Source organism: Ambystoma mexicanum, chromosome 13, assembly GCF_040938575.1.
Source record: "Ambystoma mexicanum isolate Mex_15411 chromosome 13, UKY_AmexF1_1, whole genome shotgun sequence".
NCBI classification, from domain to species: domain Eukaryota; kingdom Metazoa; phylum Chordata; class Amphibia; order Caudata; family Ambystomatidae; genus Ambystoma; species Ambystoma mexicanum.
Window position 1 is genome coordinate 528,762,614 of NC_090938.1, and position 16,673 is coordinate 528,779,286.

The 16,673-nt window shown below is 48.8% G+C and overlaps 1 protein-coding gene across 1 annotated transcript in view; it reads right to left on the bottom strand.

Annotated features, from left to right (window-relative positions):
• Positions 1–16,673, bottom strand: part of NMT1 (N-myristoyltransferase 1) — a 221,012-nt gene that overhangs the window by 22,777 nt on the left and 181,562 nt on the right. The gene's annotated exons all lie outside the window — the stretch shown is intronic.

Below are 16,673 nucleotides of genomic sequence, written 5' to 3' on the forward strand. Positions count from 1 at the left end.
AACGGGAGGGATAGGTGCTTCCATTTCCCGAAAAATAATAAATATTTCCTTCGTGTTAGGTTTAGCCTTTGAGATTCTATCATTAAAGGTATTCTTTTTTGTGCTAATTATTTCTTTCTTCTAAAGCTTAGAATTGTCAGTTAACTTTGCTATATTCGGTAGGAGAGTGGCGTAATGTGGATTGAAGCTTTCTTTTTTGGAGCCTTAGTTCTTTGAGATGGGGCATAAACCAGGCATTAGGGTGTGCTTTTTGTCTGCATTTGCGAAGTTTTGTAGGAGCAATAATGTCCAATGCCTTGGTCATGGAATTGTTGAAGGCCTCCACTAATAAGTTAGGGTCTGCATTAAAGCCGAGGTTGTTAATGGAGGGAAGGAGATGAGGGAGTAATTTTTCTGCTGCAATATCCTTTTTGCTTCTTGTAGGGAGTGGTGGAGCCATGACGATAGTTTTGGAGCTAAGGAGATCTAGTGTGGCGGAGAAGGATATTAGATAATGGTCTGTCTGATTGCGGGGCCATGTTCATGATGGCAATGTCTCAATTCAGGTTGGCCACCCAATCGAGAGTCCTTCCTTTGTTATGGGTAAGGACTTTTTGTGTGAGCCCATGATCCATCAGTATGGCTGCTACTGATTGGATGTGTTTATTATCAGGGTCATTGAAGCCCAGGTTAAAGTCCCCAATCAGTAAGGTCTGAGAGGAGTCTTTTGTGCGATTGGCTAGAAGGCTTGTTAGATCCTCCCTCGAAGGTTCCCAGTGGACCTGGAGGTCTTTATATCAAGTGGATAATTAGGGTGCGGTTACATGATAAGGGCGGTTTGGCTGAGAGTATCTCGCATGATATGACAGTCCAGTGGATAGGTTAGTTTTGGAGATTATAGCTAGGCCACCGCCTCTGGCATTAGGTCTGTCAACTTTTGAGTATGTGGTAGCCATCAGGTATGGCTAGCATAAGGGTGGGGCCTGCTGCCTCGTGAAGCCAGGACTCTTATTGCAAGCAGGTCCAGGACCCCATTAGTTAGGATGTCTGCGATTTCTGTGGCATGTGCCATAAGTGATCTAGTGTTGATAAGCGAGCCAGATAAGGTGATCGTGCTATTGGGTTTGGTGGTAGGTGGATAATTAATGATAGGGGGGTGAGTTTTCTTTATAGTTTTTGGTGTGGGGGCATGAACAAAGTAAGGTTTTGCATGTCCGCCTACCCTGGCCTAGTCGAAGGTACACTGGCTTGAGTAGTGTTTTGGGAGGGCTTAAGTATATTTTAGGCTCGTATATGCGGGGCAGTCCTGCTCTAAGTCTCATGTTTCTGTCCTTAGGTGGGCATGATGAGATGGTGATGGTGGCCATGGTCATGTAGAGGCCTAATAGGAGTAGGAGTGGCTGGTTCCATTGAATTTTGCTCATATTCATGGAGTAGTCTAGGTCACAGTTATTGCAAAAGATACTGCTCAAGTTATCGCCGGACAGTCAAGTTCCAAATATCACAGGTTGGGCTAAAATCAAATGTCACAGCTTAGGCTAATTTCGAATAATGAGCAATTGACACAGAATAGCATTGGGCTGTGTAGTGTACTCATCTAGTTCATACAGCACACTGTAGGTCGCAGTGTGTAGTAACAACATGTAGAAGAGACGGGTATAGACAAGGAAATGTTGTAAGAGTCCCACCAATCATATGGGATAGCCAGAGGTGTCAATGGAATGTTAATTAGCAGACAGCAATACACTATGCAGTCATGCTTGTTGTGAGTCATTTGAGGGAGCGCAGTTAGGTGCTGGAAGGTGCCTTACAGCCGTATGGTACATGTTCCTGTATCATAGTCTAGGTAGATACCATGGCGTGCGCCGTCCAGCGGCGAACAGGGGGACAAACAGGGCCTTAGTCACGGCCTTTGTCTTAGGTGGCGTCCGCCTGCCGGCAGATGTACTCTCGAAGAGTGTCTCCGTTGCTAGGCAACCACACAGGCATTAGCATCATTGTGGTGCCGCGATGCACCCACCTGCCATTCAAAAAGGAGGCAGAGATCAGCAGAGTGTTTGTTGGCTGAGCAGGGGTTGAGTCGCTAGATGTAAGCAGCATTTCAACATTTTGAGGTGGCGTAGTACACCAGCGAGAAAAAGAGACAGAAAGAGAGACAGAAAGAGAGAAAGAAAGAGAGAGAGACAGAAAGAGACAGAAAGAGAGACAGAAAGAGAGACAGAAAGAGAGACAGAAAGAGAGACAGAAAGAGAGACAGAAAGAGAGACAGAAAGAGAGACAGAAAGAGAGACAGAAAGAGAGACAGAAAGAGAGACAGAAAGAGAGACAGAAAGAGAGACAGAAAGAGAGACAGAAAGAGAAAGAGCTGTGGGGGGGATGCAGGAGAAGGAAAGGAAGTTAATGAGAAGGCAGGATCCTGTCAAAGAGGAGGTTGGGGTTTGGACCCTGAACCAGGATAGTACATGTGTGCTAGCCATAAACGAAACATGCGGATGAGAACAAAAATAAATAAATAAAAAATCACCTTGGACATGTGTTGCAGGCCACTGAAGAGGCGCATCCAACCATAAAAGCATGCAAGTGTCACACTGGTCAGAGTAAGGTTGTCTACCTTGGACAGGAGGTAGGAAGGGGTGAGATTAAGTCCTTGCCTAGTAAAGTACAGGCTGTACAGGGACTGGCCACCCCACTACTCAAACCCAAGTGAGAGTCTTCCTAGGTCTCGCTAGGTACTACCAGAACGTTAGAGAATTATGGGTCCATAGCTTCTCCACTAAATGTCACCTCTTCACCAAAGTATCCAAAGAAAGAGATGGAATGAAGAGTGTGCCAAGGCATTTGAAGGGCTGAAAGATGCCCTCTGTAAAGCTCTAATACTAAGAGTGTGTACTGAACTTCAAAAAGGGTTTGTAAAATGCTGATCTAATCCTAAATCTACAGATGGGAGTAAGCTACAACCATCAAATAAGAACGCAGTCCTCAGTGTCTTGTCAAAATAAAAAAGGGCCTATGCTAATAAACCTATTGCCAATCCCTTCCTCTAAATACAAATCGTGTGGGAAACAAATATTACAAGAAGTGTTGACAAAATGATACGTCGGGATGTCTAGGACATTGGCCTCCCTTCCCCAAGTTTTCAACACAGAACAAGGTGGTACAGTCTCTGGCTTATCTAGCACGAGGATACAGTTCAATCATTAGCATCAGAGCCTTTCATGCCCAAGTCTCTTTGCAAAGTCTTCATTCAGAGGGCCTGATGTGACAAGGTATTTTCCTCTCCCAGATTATCACAAGTACTCAAGTTCTTAGGCGATTCGCTATTGACCTCAGATCCCCCTCAGCCAGGCTCAGATCCTTTCACCACAATGTTCGTACATTAGTTATGCATCTAATTCCTCATGGGATATTCTTTCTCGGGTGACTCATGGTTCACCCCAGATCCCCCTTGGTCGAACTCAGATTCCCCCTCCCTCTGGCCTCCCCCCCCCCACAGTCGGGCTCAGATTCCTTTTAACACAATGTTTAGAACTCATCACAAACTTGCTTTAAGCAAAAGCTTTCAGCTGATCTCCCCCCCCCCCCCCCACCAGTCACGGACCAACTTTGTATACGATTTCAACTATATTTTCTAAGTTAATTTTCGAAGACTTTCAAATGTGTACAGGGTTTGTGCTTGACCCGTTGCAGGACCACTTTAAATTCACAATTCTTTATCACGCTCACATTTGCCATTTTTCAGCTGGATACCGAACAGACTTTCGAATGAGCACCCCTGGGGTGCCAGACCACTGTCCAGGGTATCATATCTTGGCTTTCAAAGTTCACTCACTCATCTGCTGATTGTGTTTGCGTCGCTTGCAACATAAGCTCAATGTTCTATTCAGTTTTCATTATGTCGCTTGCATTGTTGGCTTCAACACAGACTGATCTGTTATCAGTCTCCTCAACTCACCAGCTCTGCTGACTTCACTGGCGCTTTGTTGTAGGAGCCAATGCCAGTACCACAGCGGCAAACTATTCTTCCCGCCTTGACTATCGACGCTGGAGAGCCCTGGGTGCCTCCACTGCAGCGTTCTTCAGCCTTGATTCCTGGTATTGAGTTTCCCCATTTTCGAAGGTTCATGAAAGTAAGTCTTTCGTTGAAAAGGTCAAAGGTACTTCCCTCCTTGCAATCATCTTGTTTTGCAGTCTTTCGCCTTGTATTAAACTGCCATCTTGGAACCGCTGTTTCCTCGTGTGCTTTCATGCTCTGCCTTTTATCTGTGTGGGGAAATACGATAGAGATGTGTGCGTAATGGTCAGTGATTGCCTGACCCTGTTTGACCATTGTATTGGGACACGTCGGGTCTATGGTTCGGGTGTTAGTCAGTTTTCTCACAGTGAACGGTCCATGAGAAAGTGTGTGTTGGGAAAGGGGGGTGGGAAGGGGTTTAGTTTCTAAGTATCCTACCTGATAAGATGGGGTAAAGGTATTAAAGGGAAGGGATAGCAAGTCTCGCCATCACTTTGATGTGTGAAACTTCCCAACAGAATTAGTTTTTAGCCTTGTGACAAAGCTTTCCAAATCTAGTTTCTGTTCCACACAACTAACTAATCCTCCCCTTACCAACACCTTATTTTCCGTTTTCCATTATAATTTTCATTTTTTCGTTATCTTCGATACATACATTGGGTTACTTTTTTGTAATAGTGGTATGGATAATGTAAACCTATCACAATTTATGGGGATTTTTCTATAACTTAAAGCCCCTTCTCGAAAAAGGCCAAAGGGTTGGAACGTGTCGAAATAAGGGCAAGATTAATAGAAAAGACTACTAATAAGCTACAATACGGACAGAGTTGAACTATTCAATATTTCGTCAGTAAGAACTAACCAAAGAGGGCAGGCAAGCACAATGTGGGGTGCTGGTGTTACGTTGTAACCCCTTCCACTACTTATGTAACTTTTTGTTACAATGACTAACTTAAATGGCTGGGGTAGTGGTTACCTTTTACTACCTTTGTTGCAGGTAACTAGCAGGCAGATTTCTCAGCTGCAGTGAGCACCCATGGGTGACTATTTTCTCAAAAAGGCCCATCTTTTTTCACCATTTTACATTTGTCAGTTCCTGGTGGGCTTGCCTTCTATCCTTTAGAGTCGATTGAGTCCTTTGTGAGTTTTGCCTTTGGCAGGCTTCACCATCAAAGCTTGTCCAGGTTCAAGTTTGTCTGGGAAAGCAGTAAGAGGGAGGAGCCCACTGTCCTTTGTAGGTATGCCTGGCTGAAACAAGTTCTAACTGGGCAGCTGCCTGTCCTGGAGGACAGTCATACTCCAGCTGATAGACAGCTCCCTAGGAGTGAATGAATGGGTTCCAGCATATAATGAAAGGATTTTGGGACTACAGGCAGAGTCGACAACTGGAATAAGGAATCCGAAGCAGAAGACAAATGCAGATGCCAGCAGCACCTTCAACAGCCACAGAGATCCCAGTGAAGCTCTGCTGCTGTGCTGGTCCAGTTTTCAACTCGACAGTGAAGACCTGCCAAGGACGACTTGCTCCCTTAGGCTGGTGGGTACCTGGACCATTATCAAGTGCATCATCTTCAGAAGATCGATCCCGGCTGAAACTACAGGCATCCAGGTGGAACTCCAGAGGCAGGAATTCTTCACCAAAAGTCCCCTCAGTTCAGGACTGAGTAATTAGTTTCTTTTTTGCATTGAGAAAAAGGCACCAAAACAACAAATAGCTGCTGAAGTGAGCTTAATCCGTTGCAGCAAACCCCTTCTCCAGAGTGCTGCTTCAGAAGCCTGCCAAAGGTCACCCCTTTCTTCACCACGACCATGAATTAGGGTCTACAACATTGTAGCTACAAGGAAGCAAGCTACAATGTCTTCTTCATTTAAAGGTACTTTAAAGGTACTGTGGGGGTTGGGTTGTAATTGTCGTGTGCCCTTTTTGGTGCCTCCTTGCTTGGGAAGTGCTGCATTATTCACTTGAGAGTTGACCTCAACTCCACTGTGCAAGCCTCACAGCCTGTGTGCCATCAGGATGGCACACCTTGAGCTCCTGTGCTTTCTTCATGAACCACCAACTGGTTATAGTTACCTAACATTTCTTCTGAAGACATCAGAACTTGAAATTTGACTTTGGCTGTACTGGTTTCCCAACGATCCATCTTCTTGATCCTACTGGCTTCGGCAATGCTGGTTCCTCCATAAACTATAATTGTGAACACTTATTTTAAGGAAACAGACTGCTTATATCCCTCTGGGAGAGTGTACTTGTTATTAACAGTTGCTAGCTGTGTTCTGTCCAAACTTAACCTTAATACATACAAGTGCTGTTACTGACCTCAACTGACGTCACTGTGTGCTGGATATGTAAAGCATAGAAAAATCTACTCACCTGCATTATTGTGCCTTTTATAATTGGATTCCATTTCTAATTGAATGTTACTGCGTTGTGTATTTATAAATATATTTTAACATAACTGAGTAAGTGTTTACCTGGCTATCTGTATGAACCGATTTATTTGTACTGCTCTAAAGCTCACAACTCCCTCATAAGATACGCCTGGCTGCTCAGCCACTCTACCGACTTGTGTAGTGCAGGCCTATATGAAGAGTTGGGTCCCTAATACCAAGAGATGAGTCTTATGAAGTCCCACACCAGTTGGACTTTAGAAAAACATACCCAACACTAGAGAAGGTACCTGTGCCCTGGTAGGAAGGGGTTACCGATTCCTGCAGGAGGACCAAAGAGGAACCTTTCTGTCCATTGTCCCACATGGCCGTTGTGCAGCCACCCAGCCCAGATTGCTAATAAACAAGCCCCGTCAGCTGAAGCCTTGCTCACAGAGTCAACATTAGTAAGATATGAAATCCTGTGGCTAGAGGGCGCTAGAGCGCAACCAAGATGGCCGCACTGGTGTGAGCTCCGACAGCACACCTCAAATCCTTCTACAAAAACGCGGATCCGGGGGCCATCCGCCCCCCCAGCGGTGGGACAGCGTCCCAGCACAGGACGCACCAGCCGTCACACCCCCTCCCCCCCGTTGAGAACACCACCTGTGGCTGCCTGCCCAGTGTGGAGGCAGAGATAGGGGAGGCCCCGACCGGCTGCGGCCCGCGGCGGCATCCCAAACAGCGCTGCGGGCGAGTAAGCCAACATCACTCGTGGCCTGGGAGACAACACACAGGAGTGAGGCCATAAAATCTGCGTGTCCCCCCCCCCTCCCCAGGCACTTCCTGCGGGAGCCCAGAACAACGAAGCAGCTGCCTGGAGAGACCGCGCTGAGAAAGTGATTCCAGCGGTCTCCGGCCCGCACAGCGATCCGTGGGGGGAAACCAGATAAAGTGGCCCCACCGGCGGAGACATCGCCGTCGACGCCAACACTAACAGCAAGCACCGAGGACGCGTACCAATCCCCCCCCCAATTTTGGCGGATCCAGGGGCCATCCAACCCCCCAAAGGTGAATCAGTCGTCCCTGGGTGGGGCGCGGGAGCTGCCGGGGGGGGGGGGCTCCCGCGGTCGCTTGGCGGGCTCGGGAAGAAGGAGGCCCTCTGCGTCCCGTGTCCTCCCCGAAGGTGGGAGGAATCTACCCAAAAACAAAGCGGCGAACCCCCCCCCGGGAAGCCTCTAGCAGCCACCCGGAACCAAACCGCGTGACACGGTGGCCACCACCAGCACACAGATCGGCCCGCCGGAGGGACTGGACCCACGCGGACACCACACTACAAATAGCAGGCCCTAACGCAGACAGACTGCGGGTCCACACTGGCGGGCGGCCGGCGGTCAGGGAGCCCCCACCTCGCCGCATAAGGACACGAACAGGCGACGGCGGCATCCAGCACTTCAGGAGAGCGGCCCCCCACCACACCCCAGCAGTTCAAGGGACAGGCAGCCCCAATATCCCAGGCAGAGCAGAGCACAACAGGGCTGAAGCCGGCCATCAGGGGCTAACCCCCCCCCACACTCCCCTTGGACAGTTCCAGATGACGCACAGAACGGGAGGAAGCCCCCCCCCCCATCCCCAGCCCCCCGCCCCGTCGCCCCCTCCGAGTCACCCAGTAACCCTAATAGGGCAGAGCAACACAGGTATGCTGTTCAAAGTCTAAGAACCGCCAGCGACACCTCCATCCAAGACGGCCCCTGGCGACACAGAAGCCCCTGCGGTGGCTGCAGGCCACGAGGACTGCCAGGGACCCCCTCGGGAGGGTAACAAATAAAGTGAGAACACCTGCAATCACCCCAACACACTTGGCCCAAGCACAGCGAAACCACCACGATGGGAAAAATCTGACAAATCTCAGCGGAAGCTGACATTTCAGACTGGAGCCATAGTTAAAACCCCAAAAACAAATGAGACAAGAGAACCCCGAAGAGACCATCCCCCGGGACGACGGGCCCGCTCAAGCCAGACATTGGAGAAATCCTCCTCGAATTAAAAGCTGGGATTGGCAACATAGATCGCAAGCTTGACTCCCTGTCCACCAAAGTTGACCAGCTACAACACCGTCTGGACAAACAAGGGGACAGGCTTGACACTGCTGAACAACAAATTTCCGACATAGAAGCTAACATGTCCTCCATGTCCACCAGGGTAACATTGGAAACACAAATGAAAGCTGTCATGGCCAAAAACGAGGACCTCGAAGGGCGATCACGCCGGAACAACATTAGGATACTTGGTGCAAGAGCAGCAAACCACAAGGAAAATGGAGGACTTTGTTGAAAACCTATGCAAGGAGCTGTTTGGAGGCCCCGCACTGTCCAACATGTTTGTGGTGGAGCGGGCTCACAGGGTCCCAACCAGCCGGCCCGTTCCTGGGGTGGCCCCTCGCCCAATAATAGCAAAACTGCTAAATTTCAAAAGACCGAGATACAATCCTCCGCCTTGCAACGGAGAAAGAAAACCTGCAGTACGTGGGGGGCCACAATCAATTCTTTCCCGACATCTCCCCCTCAGTCCAGGCACTGCGCAGAACATTCACCGGTGTGAAACGCCGGCTACAGGACAAGCTGATGTACTCCATGCTCTACCCAGCCAAACTGCGAATCCAACACGGGGGGCAAGTCACAATTTTTCAACACTCCCGAGGAGACAAATCAGTTTCTCGATAAGCTGGGGTGCAAACAAAACATCGGCAATCCAAGACCACAAAGGAGAGAACGAGCAAACAGAGACCCGCCTTGATGCCCATTAACAGGCTGCTCTGCGCCGCTCAAAATTGATCCCCCGATTCAGAAAACCACATTAGACTTTAAGGTGCGCTGGACCTTGGAAGTTCCTTAGCGCCCCAAGTGCAGCTTAGTTATGTTTCGGGGCTTTGGGAGGGGAAAGCTGATGGGCGAGTTGGGGGTTGCCCATGATTGGGAGGGAAACTGTTTAATGTTATGGAAGCGTGCTTGTCAGGGGTCCACACCCCCCCCTGCCACCACCCGGAAAAGCCCAACGGAAGCATCAAAGCCGGCTCTCATCTTCGAATACGATAACTCAAACAAAGATGGGACATCACATGACAAGATGATTCGTCATCTCGGCCAAAAACCCACCCAAAATTTAACTACCCACAACATTCAAGCTAGCCACGTGGAACATTAAAGGGGGCAATGAGCCGACCAAAACAAGAAAAATGACAATACCTCTGGAGACACAAAGTGGACATAGCCCTGGTTCAGGAAACCCACCTCCTCCCGGGAACTAAGAATCGATGGGCCCGAGACTGGGGCAGCCATAGATACTTTGCGTTATACTCCACGTACGCCAGGGGAGTGGCAATCTTAATAAACAGAACCCTGAAATTCAAACTGCTCGCAGTCAAAAGCGATGAAGAGGGGAGGTCACTTCTGGTACATGGAAGTCTGGAACACACAGAATTCCTCATAAACTCCTACGGTCGGATATAACAACTTCGATTGGGTAATGACACACCTGGGAGAAACAAGATGCGCAACAATCATATGGGCAGGTGACATGAACACCACACTCGACCCACAGAAGGATCGATCCCACCCGACTTCTACAACCACCTCCAAAGCTGCCCTCCAGGATCGAGATCTGTAAAGCATATGACCCGGTTGACATCTGGAGACGACAACATGGCGAGTCCCGAGACTATTCATTCCACTCCTGGGTCCACCAAACTAGCTCCTGCCTGGATTACATTCTTGTGTCCGCACACAGCCAAGCTCAATGGACAAATAGCCAAACATTACCCAGACCCATGTCTGACCACTCGGCGGTTACAGTCGAATATACCCCACCAGACCCATCAGAAGGGAGGAGACACTGGAGACTCAAGCCCGGGTCCCTGCAGGATCAGGTATCTGCTGAAAAACTCAGTGCGGAAATCATAGCGTTCCTTGAAATCAACCAGTGCTCAGTGACATCTGCTGGGACCCTGTCGGAATCCCTGAAATGCTACATTAGAGGGATCTGTCTAACCAAAGAACAAGGATGCTTGAAGCTCATTAGACGGGAACTGTCACTAAGCGAGACCCGCCTGAAAGAGCTTGAACAATTACAATCAACCTCACCAGAACCACAGGTGCTAGCATCCATGAAGACAGAGCTTGACAAGTTCAGAGCAGCTGCAGACCGAGAACTAAAATTCCCCATCACACGGCCACCGCGTCCGCCAATATGGAGAGGGACAGAAACCGGGCACCCTTCTCGCGAGGCTGATAGCAGCGGACCGACAACCCACACAGATCGAGCAAATCCGAAACCTCCAGGGTACCGGAGTGCACACCGATAAAGAAATAGCAGAAACTTTCTGCATCTTTTACCAAAACCTATATGGAACCAACTTCACTGCCACCCAGGAAGAACTTTCCCACTACTTAGCATGGCGTCTACCCAGTATAATTCTATATCTGCTAAGGGAACCCCTAAACGCATCCATCACAACTGAAGAAATCCTCCAGGCCATCAAGGACTTCAGGCACCAAGGCTCCAGGCCCCGACGGGCTAATAGGCGAGTTCTACAAAGCGTTCGCACCCATTCTCGCCCCATTACTGCTACAGATCTATGAGGAGGCACTAGAGTCCGGATCACTACCCCAACCCTCCGAGAGGCAAACATGATACTACTACACAAAGCCAATAAACCCCAAGAAGAATGCGGCTCATACAGACCAATATCACTGATCAACTTAGATAACAAAATATTAGCCAAGATCCTGGCTTCCAGACTCGTCCCCCCGATGCCCGCGCTGGTACTAGCAGACCAAGCCGGATTTGTACCAGGCAGCAATACCACGTTCAGCATCAGACGCATGTTCGGGGTCATGGAGGCACTGGATCCCTCGCACCAAGCGGTGGCGGTCCTAGACACCGAAAAGGCTTTAGATTCCATTGAATGGCCATTCCTCTTTGAAATCCTCCAGAGAATGGGCCTCGGCAAGAGATTCCTCCAACTAACAGCCCTACTGTATAATCAACCCCGCTCCCAATCTCCAGAGAGGAACAAGACAAGGGTGCCCACTACCCGCCCTGCTCTTTGCACTGGTGATGGAGCCCCTCGCCTCAGATCTTCAAGCTAAACATATACAAAGAGGCCTGGCCTTCGGCCCCCATAAATTAACAATCTCCCTGTATGCAGATGATATCGTCCATTATATACGTGACCCGACAACAAACCTAAACCCAGTAATTCACGATATAATAAAATTCAGTAACTTCTCTGGCTTAAAGATCAATCACAGCAAGTCAATGATATTCCCACTCACCACAGAGACCCAAGAATTCCAGGACAATTATGGCTTCAAATGGGAACACACAAATGTGCGCTACCTAGGCATTCAGATGGCCAGAGACCACCAAACCCTATTCCAAGACAACTACGGTAAAGTAATCCAAACATTACAGGGGAAAGTAGAAAGATGGAAATCACTACCGCTCACCCTATGAGGCGGAGTGTCATTAGTAAAAATGGTGATACTACCCAAACTCCTACTTATTCGTAAATCTCCCCCTACTAGAACCCCAAAAACATCTCCAACATCTAAGGAGCATAATCCTGGAGCTTCGCTGTGCGGGCAAACCAGCCAGAATAGCTTATAAATCACTAATCCACTCAGTAAAAAAAAAAAGGAAGAATGGCGCTACCGACGTAGAACGCTATTACCGGGCAGCACAAGCCCAATTCTTGGGTCATTGGTACGCCACACAATTCATCCGTCCCCATGTCCAACTAGAGCGAGCCTTGGCATCCCCTAACCTGCTCAGAGTAGCGATTTTTGGCCTGACACACCCCACACAAAACCCCAAATACGGTTCCTTCCACCATAGCAATATGGAAAATAATAGCGCTGAAATGTAAGATTCAGACCAAGTTCTCCCCCTTACTTCTGGTAAAATTCATTCCCGGAGTCCGACTAACCGCAGAGAAAGTCTACCTGAATTGGGTCGACAAGTATTTAAAACTATGGGTGACCTCTTCATCGAAGGGCACTTCCCCAAACAGGCCAAAACCTGCGTAGCCTCCACCGCCCTAGATATGTTTATTTACTTCCGCCTCAGAGGTACCGTACAAACCATACTACCCTCGTTTCCGCAGCAACCCGCGACATGGCAACTACTCCACAGGGTCATCCAATCACAAGGAGAGGCTAAGCTGGTCTCGATGCTATACAAACCCCTGCTAACGGACACAGCCACGAACCAGATCACACCTAAACTGAGATGGGAAAGAGCCCTCCAGACCTCAATTCCAGATGAAGATTGGGACTATATTCTAGCACAAACCGAGAAGGTATCACTAAACACAAGATACAAACCAATTCATCTAAAATTCATCCACCAAGCATACCACACCCCCGCTAGGATCCACCACTAGCGCCCCTCGACCCCCCCCACAGTGCGGCCGCTGTGGTGCATCAGCAGACTTCCTCCACCTCGCATGGGCGTGCCCAGCAATACAACATTTCTGGGTATCGATATTGGAAAAAACAACCCCAATAGTAGGCATATCCATGAAACCCGACCCTAAGATCACCCTATTGGGATTCACCAAACACCTTCCCCCCCACAACACGCAAACTAGGAGGGCTGCTGCTACTGTTGGCACGCAGAAGAATTGCAATGTCTTGGGGAAAGGGACCCACACCGACCACGCAGCAGTGGCTGAAAGACATACTGTCAAGACACGGTAAACTTTATCAAGCTATTACCCCTACACGCTCGGCCGCCCGACATTTGGGGCCCATACATCGCTTACCTGTTGTCCACCGAAGACAGTGACGCCTCCGAGGCACATCCCCAGAACCCCAACAGAATCCCACGGACACATGCCCCATCACGAACAATGCAACCAACCACAGACCACTACTACCTCAGGCTCGGGTGTAACCCCGGGGGGAGAGGCGGAGGGCAGGGGAAGGGGAGGCGGGAAAAGGAGCACAAGTTACTTCCATGTTATGTTACGATTTTGTTTTTGTATACACCAAAAATAAAGTTAAAAAAAAAATGAAATCCTGTGGCTGTATAATTGTGACCCTAATAGTTACCATAGTTTAACATACCAACAGGCTGACGAGGTTACACAACTATTGTATTTTGAATCAGCAGTACAAATATCTAAAACGCCACCTCTGCCTGCTGTCACTGTATTCCAGCAGCAGTCAGAAATGAATATTTGTCCTTTGAACTTGCACTGTGCCACAGCTGTCAGGAGACTCTCATAGCAACAAAAGGTATAGCACATTTTGGAATGGAGCATTTATGAAAGGGGGTCTGATGAGCAGACCTCTTTTCAGAAACAATCACCTGCATGGTTTTTGTAAGGTAATATTTTCAGTTTCTATGCTAATTGCCTTTCACCTGAGAGACCCACCAACACGTTTGCTGGAATCTGGAAATGTTAGATTTAATGAGGGGCCCTTTCGGTTTCTGACTGGGAATTTTTATTCTTACCGTTCAACAGAGTACCTTCTGCAGTGCCACCGAGAAGTCTGTTGGACTTCTCTAAAGGTTTAAATACATTTTGATGTGTGAACTACAGTTCCCAAGAACAGCGAGAACTTCTCTTCCATACCTTCTCCTTTGTGGGTCTAGCACACACCAACCCTATGTGGAGTGCTGGGGGGGGGGGGGGGGAGAAGGGGAGGTGGGAGGGGTACCTCATGTAACTGTTACACTGACTGACACATGGCTGGTGGCAGTGGTTACCTTTTACTACCTTTTTGTGCAGGGTACCAGCAGGCTGATTCTCAGCTGCAGTACGGCCCAGTCTGCCAGCAGCACTTTCCAGGACCGCGAAAACACCAGTGAAGCCTTGCAGCTGTGCTTCACCCGTTTCCCCCCCCATCTACAGGGACGATCCGCCAAGAAAAAAGTCCTTCCTTAGGCTGGTGGGACCAACTAGCCTGGAGACCTGCCACCATTTTGGCTCAACCTGACTTGCTTACACTTTCCTGGGCTGCAATCTCCAAATACCTGGGTACCTGGACCATTGAGTGAATAGTCTCCCGAAAAACGAATCTGGCTGAAATATCCAGGAATTTGTGGGGTCATACAGAAGCAGGAATTCGTCAAAGGTCCCCTCACCTAGGTTCAGGACCGAGTGACTGATGAAAATCCAACCAGGGATATTCATTCCTCCTTAGCGGGGGGGGAAAAAAAGGCACCAAAACCACAAAGAGCCGCTCGAGTGAGTGGAATTCATTGCTGCAGAGTCCCTCTCCAGAGTGCTGTCGCAGAAGCCCGCCAAATGTCCCCCCACCCCTTTCCTCACCAAAACCAAGACGCAGGAATCGGGGTCTGCATCACTACATCAGGAAGGAAGCCAGCCGGAAAATCTTTAAGGTACTGTAAGGATTAGGGGTGTAATTATCTTGTGCCATTTTTGGCACTTCCTGGCTTGGGAGGTGCTGTTTTCACCCATCTAAAGTTGACCTGGACTAATTTTTGCAGGCCTTACAGCTTGTGCACAATCAGGTAGGCTCCTCTTGGAATTCTTCAAAAACTGGGTTCCATCCTGGTTGGGGCACAGTCGTTCCGGGTCTCCATTGTGGAAGACTTGACTCGCCTTGTTGACCAGGGTGAGGCCCGATTCTGCTCGATCAGCGGATTTTGATATGTTAATGTTAAAGGACATTTATACCTGTTGGTCTGTCAGGCCTAGTATGATAGTTGCTTGTTTTGTTCCTCCCCTCCCTTTCTGCACCCCGCTCCCTCACCTTTTGTTTTTCTCCGGCTCTACCAGAAATGTCATCAGGCCTAGTACGGTAGTCGCCTGTCTGTTTCCATTTCCTTCCCACTCTCCCCCCTCCCTTCCTTATCTATGTCTTAGCTCTTGCACTATCTGAAATGTCGTCAGGCCGAATACGATAGTTAATTTCACATCCTTAATGTTCATGGCCTGTAACAATGTGGTTGTATTTTCCCTTGTTCCCTCCCTTGCCTTGAAACGCTTTGAAACACATTGTGTATAGGCGCTATGTAAATAAACAATCATATCAAACGATCATATCATACCGCGCACTACCACCACCGGAGTGGTCCCCTGGCGCTCTGGCGGCTCTGAAAGAGGGAGGGAGGAAGGGGGAGTTAGTGGGAGGAGGCTGGAAAAGTGCAGAAGTGCAGTGATGTGCTGTTGGCAGCCTCAGCCCGGTGGGTCCGTTGGCTCGGCCTGGGGTGTTTGCGGCCGGTAGTCGTCGTGTACTGTTGTGCAAGTCTGTTTTTTGTTTTGTTGTTGCAGCGTAGTGAAGTTTGTGCGGTTTGTTGTGCTGTAGGTTTGGAGTTTGAGAGGAGTATGCAGAGGAGGAAATGGTTAGTGGAATTGGTTAGTTGGCATCTCTATCCTGAATTAAGAGTTGGGTTTGCGTAATCTCTCCAGATGGACTGGGCCCGTCCTGCATTCGAGGCCCCTTTCACATCTCGCTGCCACCTCCACCAGCCTCCCTAACGACACCACATGTTCTTCCCTCCCACTTATATGGCCAGTGCCCACAACTCAGTGTGGTGATTGGTAGTATCTTGACAATTCCACAACCCGGTGGTACCTAGTAGCAGCTAAGGGGAAGTTGAAGATGTTGGTTAGGATTGGCTGGGGTTGTTGACTGTCTCCATGGGTGTCGCCTGTGTTCCACTCTGCCTGGTGTCACCCATCCAGGTTCCCTGGGTGCTTCTCAGTCGGTTCTGGGAGCTTGTCAGTGTCCTTTCAGGTTTAGTCATTTTTTTTTCCTTCCCGTTTCAGTATGTGGAATTGAAGAGTCAGGTTTTTTGTAATTTCCTGAATTTTAGGTGATCTTTGGTGTTTATTTCTTTTGGGATGTTGTTCCAGGTTTTTTGCGGCTAAGCGGTAGAAGGCGGTGCCTCTGAGTTTTTTCTTAATGTATGGTTTTAGTTCCAGGCGGATTTCGTTGCTTGACCAGAGGGGTCTCGTTGGCTTGTAGATTGTCATTTTCTTTTGTAGGAATTCTGCTCCTTGTCCGCAGATTGCCCTGTGCGTTATGCACATTGTTTTGAAGGTGATGCAATGTTTTACTGGGAGCCAGTGTAGTGTTTTTAGGGTAGGGGTGATTTGGTCTCTTCTGTACAGTTTAAGGAGTAGTTTGGCTGCTGTATTTTGGATCCGTTGTAGTTTCTTCAGGAGGTAGTCTTGTATTCCAAGGTAGAGGCTGTTTGCATAGTCGATTCACATGATGAGGGCGACAATAGTGATTGTTTTGTGCGTGAAGGAGAGGAAAGGTAGGATTCGTCTCGC